General features: G+C 44.1%; 1 long non-coding RNA gene across 1 annotated transcript; it reads left to right on the top strand.

Annotated features, from left to right (window-relative positions):
- Window positions 1–27: 27 nt before the first annotated feature.
- LOC147825328 (uncharacterized) lies at window positions 28–14138 on the top strand. The gene is made up of 3 exons (XR_015440945.1): window positions 28–7010; window positions 7922–11045; window positions 11753–14138. It is a non-coding gene; the product is annotated as an uncharacterized LOC147825328 (long non-coding RNA).

Genomic DNA, 14138 nt, shown 5'->3' with positions numbered 1-14138 from the left:
CCGCCCCTTCAGAGTCAGATCCAGTCCCTTTGGGTGAGGCGTTGCTTGGAGGGATTACGGAAACCTACTGAGTCCTAGAAATCTTTGCCTGTGGCAATTCCTTTGATAGTGTCCCTGAGCTCTCACTCGCTTCATTTAAATTTCACGAAATTCTATTTAAAAGATGAGAAATTCACGCACACAGGTTCACAGGTGGCGCACACCCGTAGCCCCGGCTCTTGGGAGGCTGAGACAGGAGGATTACCGTGAGTTCGAGGAGCTAACCGTGGGGGACAGAAGTGCACACTGACTCGTTTTACTGCGCAAAGCAAAGACCTAAGCCAACGATCTTACCCAATTCAGTGTATGGGGTAGTACGGTCTTAAACTTAAACTTTGCACTCTCCATTCTGTTTTCCAAGTGGCTTCTCAAAATACAACTTTAAAATCTTGAAGTCAGGGAGAACCCAAGGAAATTACCAGTTAGAAGAACAGGAGAGTCGCTGGAATAAAGAAACTTGCAGGCTGCTTCCAGTCTGGCGAATTACTATGATGATTATTGTTATTTTAAAGTCAACTAGGCCAAAGAGAAGGGGTTTCCGTAGCTCTTAAGTATTTGGATACAAATTTCTGTGACTTTATGGAGACTTTAAACCATTTGTAGTTGTAGGAAATATACAGGAAATCAAGATGAAAGAAATAAGTTGAATTCTACCAATCAGATCTTTTAATCATTTTAGTAATTTTTCTTCTTGTATTTATACATATTTTGTGCTTGCGCATGTGTGTTGCCTTTACAAGTTTTCGTGTCCCCTGACTTGAGATTACATGTAATATGGTAGCCTGTATTCTGATTAATGTAATGTAAGGTAACGTGAAATTTATTATTTCACAAATGTTCAAGTTTTCAGTATCACGAATCTAACTCAATAGCAGTTAATTGCAGCATCTTGATGCCTAATCTTTTTATAAAGGGAGACAGCTAAAGTTCTTTTCTGGATTATGCTATGCTGCTCTTACATGAACCATTTAGCTTCTTTCCCTCTATGATCTATAATTTGGGTATGTGTAGTCAGCAAGGAGGTAAGAAAGAAGTAATGACTAACAATAAACAGTTGATCTATACATGGAAGTACTACTTCACTTAATAGATACTGAGTGCCTAGTAGATTTGAAGTGTTAGGCTAGGATATGGTGAATGAACAATGAAAAGTCCTTGTGGACAATAGCTCCCTCTCAAGCTATTTTACCACCTTCAGAATAGTTTTAGTTTACTCTCCCCTTGTTCTCACTGCTGTTTGCTGCTTAGACAATGTCAATTTGGTTTCTACCTCTTCCTCTCACTATTAGTGTAATTCATTGGTCAAATCCATTTGCCTTCTTGGCTAGCATCTTAAAAAGTGTTTGACGGTATTGACCATTCACTACTTGATTTACTCTCCATCTTTGGCATGCCTTTATCCCTCTATCTTTTTTTTTTCTAACAGACTAAACTTCCACCCAAAGACTTTGGGTGGCAACAGCCTAATATTTATGAAAAGTGGTACCCATGTTTCAATTATGGTAATAATCAAGTTTCTTATTTTTTAAAAAGCGTTTAAAGAGTCAATTTAGAGGCCGGGGATTTAGCCCAGTACTGCGCCTGCCTCGAAAGCACAAGGTCCTGAGTTCGATCCCTGGTACCAAAAAAAAAAAAAAAGAGTCAATTTAGAGGCAAAATTAAGTAGTAGTGCAAGCACCATGTGGCTAGGGCAAAATTTACGGAAGTAAAATGTAGATGAAGACATTTTAGACTCATGTAGGGGGAAGGTGTGGACAGAGGCTATTTGGCAGACAGGAACCTGATTACCAATCTATATCTGTCTCCTCTTATGAAACATCTTGCATTGTCATTTGGTTTTACAATTGTCTTTAGTCATTTTAGACAGATCTCTCCTAATCAGATGTTGGGGAGAAAGGAAGGTGCGGAGAGGTCCTAGACCCAGGTCTGGCTGCCTTCCCTACTTCCCCACCACTGCACTCAGCAGGGTAGGTACACTAAGTGCTAACGAGATGCCATGGTGGAAAATTCCACACCTGACTTCATGGGATGGGTTACAGTCAAAATGCAGATGCACTGAAAATACCGTATAAAATCCAGGCTACATATAAAGGTGTTTATGAAACCAATTTATCTCATCATGTATATGTTCAGGAAAAAAATCCAAAATCTCAAACACTTCTGGTCTCACACTCTTTGGATAAGGGCAACTCAACTTGTAGCAGCTTCTCCCTTCTGATTTCTGTTTGGCTTTTCTCTGTCTGTCTAGCTCTCAAATGTTCCTGGCCACCATACCTCTGAGATAAGAGATTAAGGGGTGGTAAAGCTGGCTGGGGAAGTAGATGTGACCTGTTAGTTACAAGATCCCAGAACACATGCACAGATCGGTTCTGCACATGGACTTCTCGTGAGAACTTGAGCAGGTTTTGTATAGGATGCCTAGACCTGGCCTTAGCCTGAGGTGTGGGATCCGGCACCACCTCTCAGGACCCATATGTAGAGATTCTCTCAGGTTCCTCGAGATTTGAATAGTATAAAGGACGCAGATGCCAAGAAGATCTTGCTAGCCTAACTTCTCACAGTGGCCCACACTGCATTTTCCAGATGCAGTGTGTACTTTCATTTTTGCTTTTACCTTCTTATTCTCTTGTTCTGCCCACGTTTGCTCTGCAGAGCTGGTTTCTCCCATACCCCTTTACTCTCCACTTTTCAAAAAAACTTTTGGCACTATTTTTGGCCTGTCTCATTCAATTCTTTGTGTAAGACAAGAACCTGGAATCTTAACTCCAGAAGGAGAGATGAGCAACCCAGAACCTGGTAATATTTAAGTGGTGAGGCACTTTTAGAAGCAGGCTACTCAATAACATCTCCATACTCAGCTTCTCTTCTTTTTGTACTTTCAGGGGGAAATCTCATGCATACAGCTTAATTCCAAAAGACTGCACAAATGTTTATTTCCACCTGTCTTCTGTATACCTTCACTGGATATCCAAGTAGAAATCACTATTTCCCTAGCAAAACCTGCTCCTTTTACTACATTAATTCTGATAACTGTATCATAATTCACTCCATTACTCATGCTAAAACTTTAGAAGTATCCCAGCCATGTCTTTCTACCAATCACGCATCAGTCCTATTGATTCTATACCTAAGATGTTTCAAATTCTTCCCTGCTGCATCATTCCTACAGCCATTGGTGTCATCAGGTCTTTTATCATTACTTACATGAACAATTACTGTGACAGCTTCCTAATTGTTTTCCTCAACTCTATCCTCTACGAGTCAGGTCATCTTCAATAGCACAAATGGCAGCTGTGTTCCCACTTATAAATTAAGTATCAAATTTCTGGGTCTCCTTCCCATTTAATACTTATGTAAAAATAGGTCAACGCTCTTTCCAGCACCCTGTCCCTATCTTTGATCCTGGTAGTGGGGAGTTTCTCCAAGTCACTTCTTGCTTTCGTTTCCCTCCAAATTTGCAATCTCGTTTCTATCATTTGACCCCCCCCCAATGAAGAGCACTGTCTCTTGTCCTTTTGCCAAAGCCAAACTACTACTCAAAGGAGACCTTATTAAATAAGGAGACTTATGAGTTTTTGAGAAAAAGAGGAGAGTTACATTTATTCACTCATTAAACATGTTTATTGAAGGTTTACTCAGTGCAGGTCTTTGTTCTAGGTACTGGGAAGTATACTGAGGCAAGCATCTCTGCCCTCATGGAACTTGTATTTCAAGAAGAAGAGAACTATCAGATATAGGAGGCAAGTTATATGATAATTAAAAGCCAAGGGGAAGAGGGGCCAGGGATTTAGCTAAGTGGTGCTGCCGCCTGCCTCGAAAGCACAGTCCTGAGTTGGATCCCTGGTACACACACACACACACACACACACACACACACACACACACACACAGTTAAAGCGGAGAAAGCAGATAAAAAAGAAACTGCTGGCTGTGGGAAGGAAGGTGTAATTGTAACTTAATCAGAGCAGTTCTCTTTGAGGGGATTATCTTTGGCAAAAAAAGCCATGACGGAGGAGAGAGTAAGTTCAGTGGAGATTTGAGGTTCTTGTACTTCAGGTGGATTGAACAGCACTTAACAAAAGTCCAGAGGTGGGAGAGTTGGGTGCATTTGAGGAACAGTAAGGAAGTCACTGTCTGAAGTAGATCCAAAAGAGGGAGGGAACTAGGGGCTACATTCAGAAAGGAAACAGGGCCAGGCGCCATAGGGTTTTGTGGGCTGTTGTAATGACTTTGGTTTTCACTCTGAGTAAAATGGAGGCTATCAGAGAGTGTGTTAAACTGGACTAGGGGCAGAGAAGTGACATTATTACCATATGTACTGGGCTCATGTTCTCACAACATTGAGGAATAAAACTGGAAATCTGGAGAATTTTATTGGAATAATAATAAGAAGAATAGCTCTGGGATTTCCAAAAGGTGTCCTGAGTGGGTGGCCACATGGCCCCTGGAGCCAGAGTAATTATAGATAAGCAGAGCACAAGAACTGCTCAGTTGTTTAATGACCACCTATCACAGGTGACTCTGGATTTAAAATGACCAGTTGGAACTCAGGCTCTCTAACCCAATTCCTCAGCATGCAGGATTTAAAGGAAATGGGGATTTTAGAGAGAAACTGGCTACGGTATTTTGCATTTTAAGTTCCTCAGCACTCCAGCTCAGTAGGGAGTGGGGTGTATTCCCAGTTGCCCAAGGAAGTTCATTGTATTTTAAATTCCTCAAAACTCAGGAGCTTAGTAAGAAGGCTGGACCTCCCTTTAGTGGGGGGAGGGGGTGGATTCCATGTTGCCTGAGGAAGTTCATCCTTGGTCCAAAGTCCTAGGTCACTGTCTATTCTTATTTCAATTCCCATCAATATGGCTGATTACCTGACCTCTAACTCAGGCCCTTCCCCTAGCTAGCTGCCTCAATCATAGGCCAACTACATAAACTATTCTTTATAACATGCTATGGCTTTTCTTTTAAAAGGATTCTGAGTGGTGTGCTGAGAATGGGCTATGGGAAGAGGTGCAGGGATAGAAGGCAGGAGGTTCAATTAATAGGCTGTTATAGCAAACAAGTGAGAGATGATGGTGCCTTAGACTTGGGTTGTTGCACTGGAATTGATAGGAGGTGCTGGGACTCTGGTTATATTCTGAAGATAGAATCAGTGAGGTTCTGAATATGAGGGTGTAAGACCGAGGGCCTTACCAAACGCTCCGAGGAGCTGAAGTGGAGCACACCCGGGGATCCCAGCGGTGCCTCCAGAATGTAAGACCAAAGGCCTTACCAAATGCTCCAAGGAGCTGGAGTGGAGCACACCCGGGAAGGAACACACCAGCCATGTTGGGAAACAGACCTTTATTAGTCTGGCCAGACGGCACTCCCGAAGCAAAATAGCTCAGAGAGGCACCTGTCTCAGAGTCCGAGGTTGTTTTATAGGGGGTTAAGGGGGGGGGGGTTAACATGTGGATTCACAGAAAAAAAAGAACAAAGGTTAGTGGCTCATTGTCACATGCTGATGTTCAGCAGACATCCTGACTGACAGTTACGACCACCCTGTTTACAGATTGTCCTATAGATACTGGGCCCCGGGACATTTGGATTTAGGACAAACAGATGGCTGAGTAACCTCGCCCTATTACTGATTGTCCATTGTCCCGAGGCAAACACACTCCAACCATCAAATTTGCAACAGAATCTAGGGGAGTAATTAACTTTTGAATCACACAGTCCCACAAGGGAAAGAGAGGAATCAAGGATGACTGTTAAGACTTTTGACTTGACTAGAAGAATAGAATTGCAGCTTACTAAAATGTGAAAGATTAATACTGGAAAAGGATTGGTATTTGGTTTTTGTTGTATAAGTGTTGAAAAGCCTAAAGAACACCTAAGTAGAGATGTAGAATATACAGTTTGGTATATGAACAGTGGCATTCAGGAAGAGATCCAGGCTGGAGATAGAAATTTGGGAGTTGAAGAGAATCAGAAGATGCCACTCCAAATATGCTGTTTTGTCCTAAGGAGTATTTTGAACTGAAGGCAATGAAGAAAAGTAGACACCACAAGAGCTTTCTGCCTTCCTCCTTGTCTGCCATTTAAAAAGCAGGGTATGCATTTGCCCTGTGGATATATCCTCTTCCTGGTACAGGGAAACAACCTTTGTCACCAGTGATGTAGACAGCACTGAGATGAGTTTGCATACATGAACCTTATTAAATAACCCTCTCTACTCCCATAGATCTACCTTCCCACAATTCGCCTGCCCTTGGGAGCCCAAACCCCTCCTCTTTTATGAAGTCATTTCTCTATAATTTTATCACTCTTTGTTAAAATGATATATAAGCCTTCAAATGTAAATACTGCTTTAGTTTTTCACTTTTTTCCTCCTAGTGGTGGAGATTGAGCCCACTGGTGGTGGTAATGTGGGACTGCATAACTCTGTAATCATAAAACTCCCCTAGCCCCAACTGTGAATGTGAGTAAATAGATAAAGATGCTTGTTAGTTCCAGGACACTAGATAAGATCTGTATCAGCCATAAGGTTCCAAAGTAAATTACTCAACTCTTTGTTCAAAAACTGATGTTCCAGACACTGCTATCTATAGAACAATCTACAAACATCTGCTGACCATCAGTACGTGTCAGCTGACCACTAACCTTTGTTCCTCTTCTGTAAATTTCGCCTGTTAACTTCCCCTGCAACCCCCTATAAAAGAGCCTTGGACTCTGGGCTAGCCACCTCTCTAAGCTACTTTGCTTTGGGAGTGCTGTCTGGCCAGACTAAGGTCTGTTTTACTTTCCAACTTGTCCGGTGTGTTCCTTCCCAGGTGTTCTTTGCTGCAGTCAGCTCCTCGGAGCGTTTGGTAAGGCCCTTGGTCTTACATTTTGGAGGCCCCAGCGAGATCCCCGGGTAAGGAGCCCCGGTTCAGCCGAGACTCAGTGGCGGGATCCAGCAGGAGTCTCTAGGCACAGGCCTCAGAAAACCTCTGGAGGTAAGTTTTTGGCCGGTTGCAACCGTTTGTTGTTAGGAGTGAGGTGGCTGACGGGCTGGTAAGTCTCCCCTGACCCCAAGTTTCCTGACGAGGAACAAGGGAAGATTTAGTTTCACTTTTGTTGTGGCGCCTGTTTGTCTTGTTGTTCGTACGTTAGTGTCCTCAATTTTGTATTTCTTTCCAAACCATCGGGGCAGAGATGGGAGGATCCTGCTCCAAAAATACCCCATTGGATTGTTTTCTCATTAATTTTAAATTGGCTTTTTCCCCCAAACAGTAGGACGAATATGGGGTTAAATTTTCTCACGGAAAACTTAGCTCCCTGTGTCAATTGGAATGGCTGGCCTTAGGAGTTGGATGGCCAGCTGAGGGCTCTTTTGGCCCAAGCCTCTGCCGGGCGGTATGGAAAAGGGTCACCGGGCACCCTAGCCATCCTGATCAGTTTCCATATATAAATATCTGGGTTCAGTCTCGTCAAGAGCCTCCGGCTTGGTTGCAGCGTTGTTCCTTGTGAATAAACTCTCGCATTTTGGTTATGGCCCCAAGGGAACCCCAAGAGGTCAAGGCCTGGGCTCCCAAGCCAGTGCTCTCACAAGATCCTGATCCCTTAGACCCCTTTATAAGACCTCCACCCTATGTGGAGCCATCTTCCTCCTCTGATAAAGTCAGCCCCAGATCTCGAAACCCTTTCTACGTTCCTCTTGCTGAAGAAGAAAAATCTCCAGATTCTATAACCTCCCCCTCCCACACTCGAACAGGGCCCACTTATGGTCCCAGCAGGGCTCCCACTGAAGGGACTAGTTCAGTTCCTCTGCTGCCTCTTAGGGAAATAGAACAGGGTCATTATGTCTATATCCCTTTCTCTACCAGTGATTTGTATAATTGGAAACATCAAAATCTCCCTTTTTCAGGAAAACCTCAGGCTTTGATCTCCCTCCTAGAATCTGTTTTTCATACCCATGACCCAACCTGGGATGACTGTCAACAACTTCTCCAAGCCCTTTTTACCTCCGAGGAAAGAGAAAGGATCCAAGGGCAAGCCATAAAGTTGGTGTTAGGAGGAACGGAGGGCCCACTCGAACAACAGCAGGCCTGTATTGAGGCGCAACTTCCGTCCACCCATCCCCCGTGGCAAAAGGATCCGAGGGCAAGCCATAAAGTCAGTGTTAGGAGGAACGGAGGGCCCACTCGATGAACAACAGCGGGCCCGTATTGAGGCCCAACTTCTGTCCACCCATCCCCCATGGCAAACTAATTCCTTGGGCAGGAGAGAAGCTCTCCAAAACTACCATCAGCATCTCCTAGCTGGCTTGAGGGGAGCCGCTCGAAAGCCTACCAATTTGAGCAAGGTAAACGAGGTCTTTCAAGGACCTGAGGAATCCCCTTCTGCCTTTCTGGAGCATCTGTTGGAAGCATACCGTACATATACTCCAATTGACCCAGATGCCCCTGCAAATCGACAGGTGATTAATTTGGCTTTTGTCACTCAGTCAGCCCTAGATATTAGAAAGAAATTGCAGTGGATTGAGAGATTTGAGGGAGAAAATAGGGAAAAAATGATGAGTGTGACAATGATGGTGTTTAATAACAGGGATCCTTTTGATGACAGAATGGCTAAAAAGATAGAAAAGCAAATATTGCAGCCTTAGCAGATGGAGGTTTTATCTGAAAGGAATACAGAGAAAATAAAAAAGAGCATAAAAGTAAAGTATGGCCCTTGTTAGAGAAGGATCAATGCGCATATTGCAAAGAGAAGGGGCATTATAAAAGGGATTGTGAGAAGTTAAAAAGAAAGAGACTAAGAAAGAAAGAGATGGGGTTCTTCTAGTAGATAAAAAAGATTGACGAGGCCAAGGTGGGGATCTCCAAACACATCCACTGACTCCAGGAAGCCAGCATCTTGATCCCTTGCCAGTCAGCCTGGAGTACACCCCTGCTTCCCGTGAAAAAAGCCTGGCACCTCAGACTTCAGACCGGTATAGGATTTGCGGGAGGTAAACAGCTGGGTAGAGACCATCCACCCAACGGTACAGAACCCCTATACTCTGTTGAGTCTCATCCCTCCTGCTCATGTGTGGTACTTGGTATTAGACTTCAAAGATGCATTTTTCAGCCTGCCTCTAGCACCTGTGAGCCAGCCCCTCTTTGCCTTCGTATGGACTGACCCAGACACCAGAACTACTGGACAACTGACATGGACCCAGTTGCCACAGAGATTCAAAAATTCCCCCACTCTGTTCGGGGAAGCTCTCAGCAAGGATTTACATGAGGTAAGAAAAGTGTTTCCCCAGGTGACTATTCTTCAGTATGTTGATGACCTCCTGGTGGTGACTTCAACTGATAAAGAATGCATTGCAGCCACCAAGGGCTTCCTGAAAGCTCTCCAAGACCTGGGATATCGGGTGTCTTGGAAGAAAGCTCAGCTCTGCTGGACCAAGGTAACCTACTTGGGCTATATTCTTGAAAAGGGAAAGAGGAGGCTGGCAGAATCAAGAGTATCTGCAATTCTCCGGATTCCGAAGCCAGGCTCAAAGAAACAGGTGCAAGAGTTCCTAGGGGCAGTTGGCTATTGCAGGATTTGGATTCCTGGCTTTGCTGAGATTGCCAAACCCCTGCACGAGGCCACTGCAGGAGGAAATACACCCCTCGAATGGACTGAGGCTTGCCAGCAGGCATTTCAATTGCTTAAGACTGCACTTGCATTGGCACCAGCCCTGGCATTGCCAGACTTAAGCCCTTCACCCTGTATGTAGTAGAGAAAAATGGGGTAGCTAAGGGAGTGATTACTCAGTTTTTGGGGCCATGGAAGCGGCCTGTGGCATACCTCTCAAAGAAGCTCGACCCAGTGGCCCGAGGGTGGCCTACTTGTCTGAGAGCAGTAGCAGCAGCAGCTGCTTTAACCTGAGAGGCTGACAAATTGACCTTTGGACAGGATTTGACTTTGATCACTCCCCATGCCATTGAGCCCTTGTTGAATAGCTCACCTAGCAAATGGCTGTCTAATGCCAGACTGTTACAATATCAAGGACTCCTATTAGAGCAGCCACGCATTAAGTTTGCCACCACCGCTAGCCTCATTCCGGCTACTCTACTCCTGGAATCTGACGAACAAATGCCCATCTATGATTGCCTCGAGACTCTTGAAAACTTGAGGGGAGGCCGTCCGGACTTGACGGACCAGTCCGTCCCCCGAGCAGAGATAACTTTCTATACTGATGGGTGCAGTTTCATTCGTGATGGTGTACGGTATGCTGGAACGGTGGTGGTCAACCAGGACCAACAGGTGGAATGGGAGCAGGGGCTACCTCAAGGGACATCAGCTCAGAGAGCTGAGCTGACTGCTTTGACCAAGGCTCTGGAATTGGGAAAAGGAAAAAGGATAAATATATTCACTGATAGCCATTATGCTTTTGCCACTGCCCATGTAGATGGGGAGATTTATCAAAATAGAGGGCTGTTGACCTCCGAAGGAAAGGAAATTAAAAATAAGACTGAGGCCTGGGATTTAGCTCAGTGGTTTCGCCGCCTGCCGCGCAAGCGCAAGGAACCGAGTTCGATCCCCGGTACCAAGAAAGAAAAAATAAGACGGAGATATTGGCATTGCTACAAGCCATCTGGATGCCTCGAGAGGTCGCCATCATCCATTGCCATGGGCACCAAAAGGGGTCTAGCCCCGAGATAACTGGTAATAATGCTGTTGATTGAGCAGCAAAGCAAGCTGCCCAAAAATCAGTGGGGAAGCAAATGGTTTTGCTACCCACGCCAGTACTCCCAGAAAAACCTGAATACGCTGATAAAGAGGTGGCAAAAATGAACGGGAAGCACTGGACTCAAGAAAAACATGGATGGTGGATGACTAAGGTTGGAAAGGTGGTGCTCCCAGCCACTGTAGCAGATATGTTGCTGCGAGAACTACATGAGTCCACCCACCTCGGCAAGAAAAGGATGATGGCTGCCCTGCGACCTCATTTCCTCAGTGAAGGATTAACCCAAAAGGCCCAGGACATGGTGAGACGATGCTCCACCTGCCTCAAGGTAAATGCTAATTGGGTAACCAGGCTCCCTGGGGTCCGACACAGCAGATTAACTCCAGGAGAACATTGGGAATTGGACTTTACTGAAATGAAGACTGGCATGTATGGGTACAAATACCTGCTAGTTTTTGTGGATACATTTTCTGGATGGGTAGAAGCATACCCTACTAAGAGGGAGACAGCTGAAGTAACAGTTAAAAAGCTCCTGACAGAAATACTTCCCCATTTTGGTTTGCCCTTAGCTCTGGGGTCCAACAATGGTCCAGTGGCTAAGATATCTAAATTAATTAGTAATATCCTTGGAATAAAGTGGAATCTACACTGTGCCTATAGGCCTCAAAGTTCAGGACAGGTAGAAAGAACAAATCGAACTTTAAAGGAGATTCTGACTAAATTATGCTTGGAGACTGAACTAGGTTGGGTAGAGCTTCTCCCTTTTGCCCTCCTCTGAACGAGGTGCACTCCCAAGCCTCCCCTCAATCTGTCCCCCTTCCAGATTGTTTATGGGTGATCTTCCCCAATCATTCCATTAATAGATGTAGAATTAAAGGAAAAGGTTTCCCACCTTCAACTCCTTAAATCCTTAAAAGCAGTTCATCAGCTTCAGTCAGAGCTACATGAGACATTATGAAAGAAAATGACTAGTCCAAATGAAAAACCTTTACAACCTTTACCCTATAAGCTGGGAGATTTGGTTTTTATTTGCAGGTTTGATTCCAAGACCCTGGAACCTCGTTGGAAGGGACCGGTTCCTGTTGTCCTGTCAACTCCCTTGGCGGTGAAGGTGGCTGGACATTCTGCCTGGATACATTGCAACCATCTGAAAACAAGACCCCCAGTGGATGTCAAAAAGGACACATGGAATGTTATCAGCCAACCAGGCAACCAAAAGCTAAGATTGGAGTGGGTTGGAGATGTTTCGCCTTCATGATAATGTTCTCTGGGACACTGGCAGTATTGCCCCCAAGAGGACTAGATCACACAAAAAATGTATGGATTCAATTGGCAAACTCACTTAACTTGTCTGAATTCTGTCTAAATGTTGATGTAAATTTCCATCATGTATTGGGGACATGCCTTATGTCGTAAACCTAAAAATGCTGTCAAATTATATACACCCCGGGTAATTATGTCAAATAATACCCAATGTGCTATGTATAAAAATTGTACAACCAAATGTCTGAGGATAAAATGGTCAGAAGGAATGCCCTGCCATATAAAACAAAAAATTATGTATAACGATTGCCATATCTCCCTGCCAATAGGATGGTTTTACACCTGTGAAGGAATAACTTTCAATTATATCCCAGTCAATTTAACCAAGAGTTACAAGAACAGAGACAGGCAATCTTAGATAATAGGGCAGCGATAGACTATTTGTTGCTCTTCCACCACCAAGGTTGTGAGAAAATAAGAAATATGTGTTGTTTCAATCTTACTGACAATAGTCCAAAAATCAAAGAAAAGGTAAAACAATTGGAAGACCTGGCTCAAAGGGTACATAATGAAGATGGCTGGGACTTGTTCCAATGGCTAACTAAATGGTTGCCCAACCTACAATGGTTAAAACAACTTTTTCTCATCATTATAGTTGTGTGTATATGCTTACTATTGTCATGCTGTTGTATACAATGGATGCCTACGTTTATACGTAAGATTACTTAAGTTGTAAAATCAGTGGGGAATGTGGGACTGCATAACTCTGTAATCATAAAACTCCCCTAGCCCCAACTGTGACTGTGAGTAAATAGATAAAGATGCTTGTTAGTTCCAGACACTAGATAAGATCTGTATCAGCCATAAGGTCCCAAAGTAAATTACTCACCTCTTTGTTCAAATACTCATGTTTATAGAACAATCTACAAACATCTGCTGACCATCAGTACGTGTCAGCTGACCACTAACCTTTGTTCCTCTTCTGTAAATTTCACCTGTTAACTTCCCCTGCAACCCCCTATAAAAGAGCCTCGGACTCTGGGCTAGCCGCCTCTCTAAGCTACTTTGCTTTGGGAGTGCCGTCTGGCCAGACTAAGGTCTGTTTCACTTTCCAACTTGTCCGGTGTGTTCCTTCCCAGGTGTTCTTCGCTGCAGTCAGCTCCTCGGAGCGTTTGGTAAGGCCCTTGGTCTTACAGTAAGAGTTTACTTTTTTTTCTGTAAAGCTTCCATGAATGGTAAATATCTTAACATTACATAAAATCTGTATGCTTTTCTTCTCTTATTCTTTATTTTGTCAGTTTAATTCATAGGCCCCTGTTACAGAATCTAAGAGGCAGAGGAAAAGTTTTTTCTCTCCTACCGTCACTGATGCATAGATGGCATTTAAATTCAAGAACCTAACGTAGCTCTTTCCACCCTTCAAGACAGCTTGCAGCCTTCTGCTTTTCTTCCATCTCTGTAATCCTTTCTTCTCAATTTCCTTTGCTGGATTCGCCTTTTCCACTCCTCTTTCCTGAATTGGAGTACCCACAGTAGGAATTGCTAATCAGGGTTTCCTAGTCATCCCTATATGTCCTCATGCTTGCTCTCACTTTCCCTGGCTACTGTCATTCTTCCCTTCTCTCCAGAACATTTGTGACCTTTCTGAATCCCTTTTCTTTGTCTCTGAGCTCTGTCATTTTTCCCGTGTTGCCTCTGAAATTCAAAATTCCTTTGCTTTATAGAGTAGAGATATTGAACTCTGTACTGGATTCATTTGGACATTGTTATGGTTTATGTCTAGACGCCCCTCCCCCAAGCCTCATTCAGTCATAGGTGGGGTTTTTCTGAAGTTGCTGGATCTAGGGTATGTGATGCTGGGATAAAGGATGTGATGCTGGGATTGATTCATAATGTGATGCTGGGATTAAGACAGATCCCCACTGAGTGTGAGTTCTATCCAGCCTAAGGGTGGGTAGACTCGATAGCACATAAGGAACAGAAAGAGGGTTACTGCTTGTCACTTGTGGCTTGCTGGATGCTACTTTGCTGTCTTCTGCCTGCCATGAACTGATTCTCCTCTGAGATGTCCGTCTGCCCTGCCACCCTGCCTTGGAGCCAGCCAACTATGAACTGAAACCTCTACAAACTGTGAGCTAAATAAACTTTCTTCCTTTAA

The sequence above is a fragment of the Heterocephalus glaber genome, unplaced genomic scaffold (genome assembly GCF_053883595.1).
Source record: "Heterocephalus glaber isolate CG9 unplaced genomic scaffold, H.glaber_assembly_v1.0 deba00001504, whole genome shotgun sequence".
NCBI classification, from domain to species: domain Eukaryota; kingdom Metazoa; phylum Chordata; class Mammalia; order Rodentia; family Bathyergidae; genus Heterocephalus; species Heterocephalus glaber.
The sequence above is the reverse complement of the archived record's forward strand: the minus strand, read 5'-3'. Positions and strand labels throughout refer to the sequence as shown.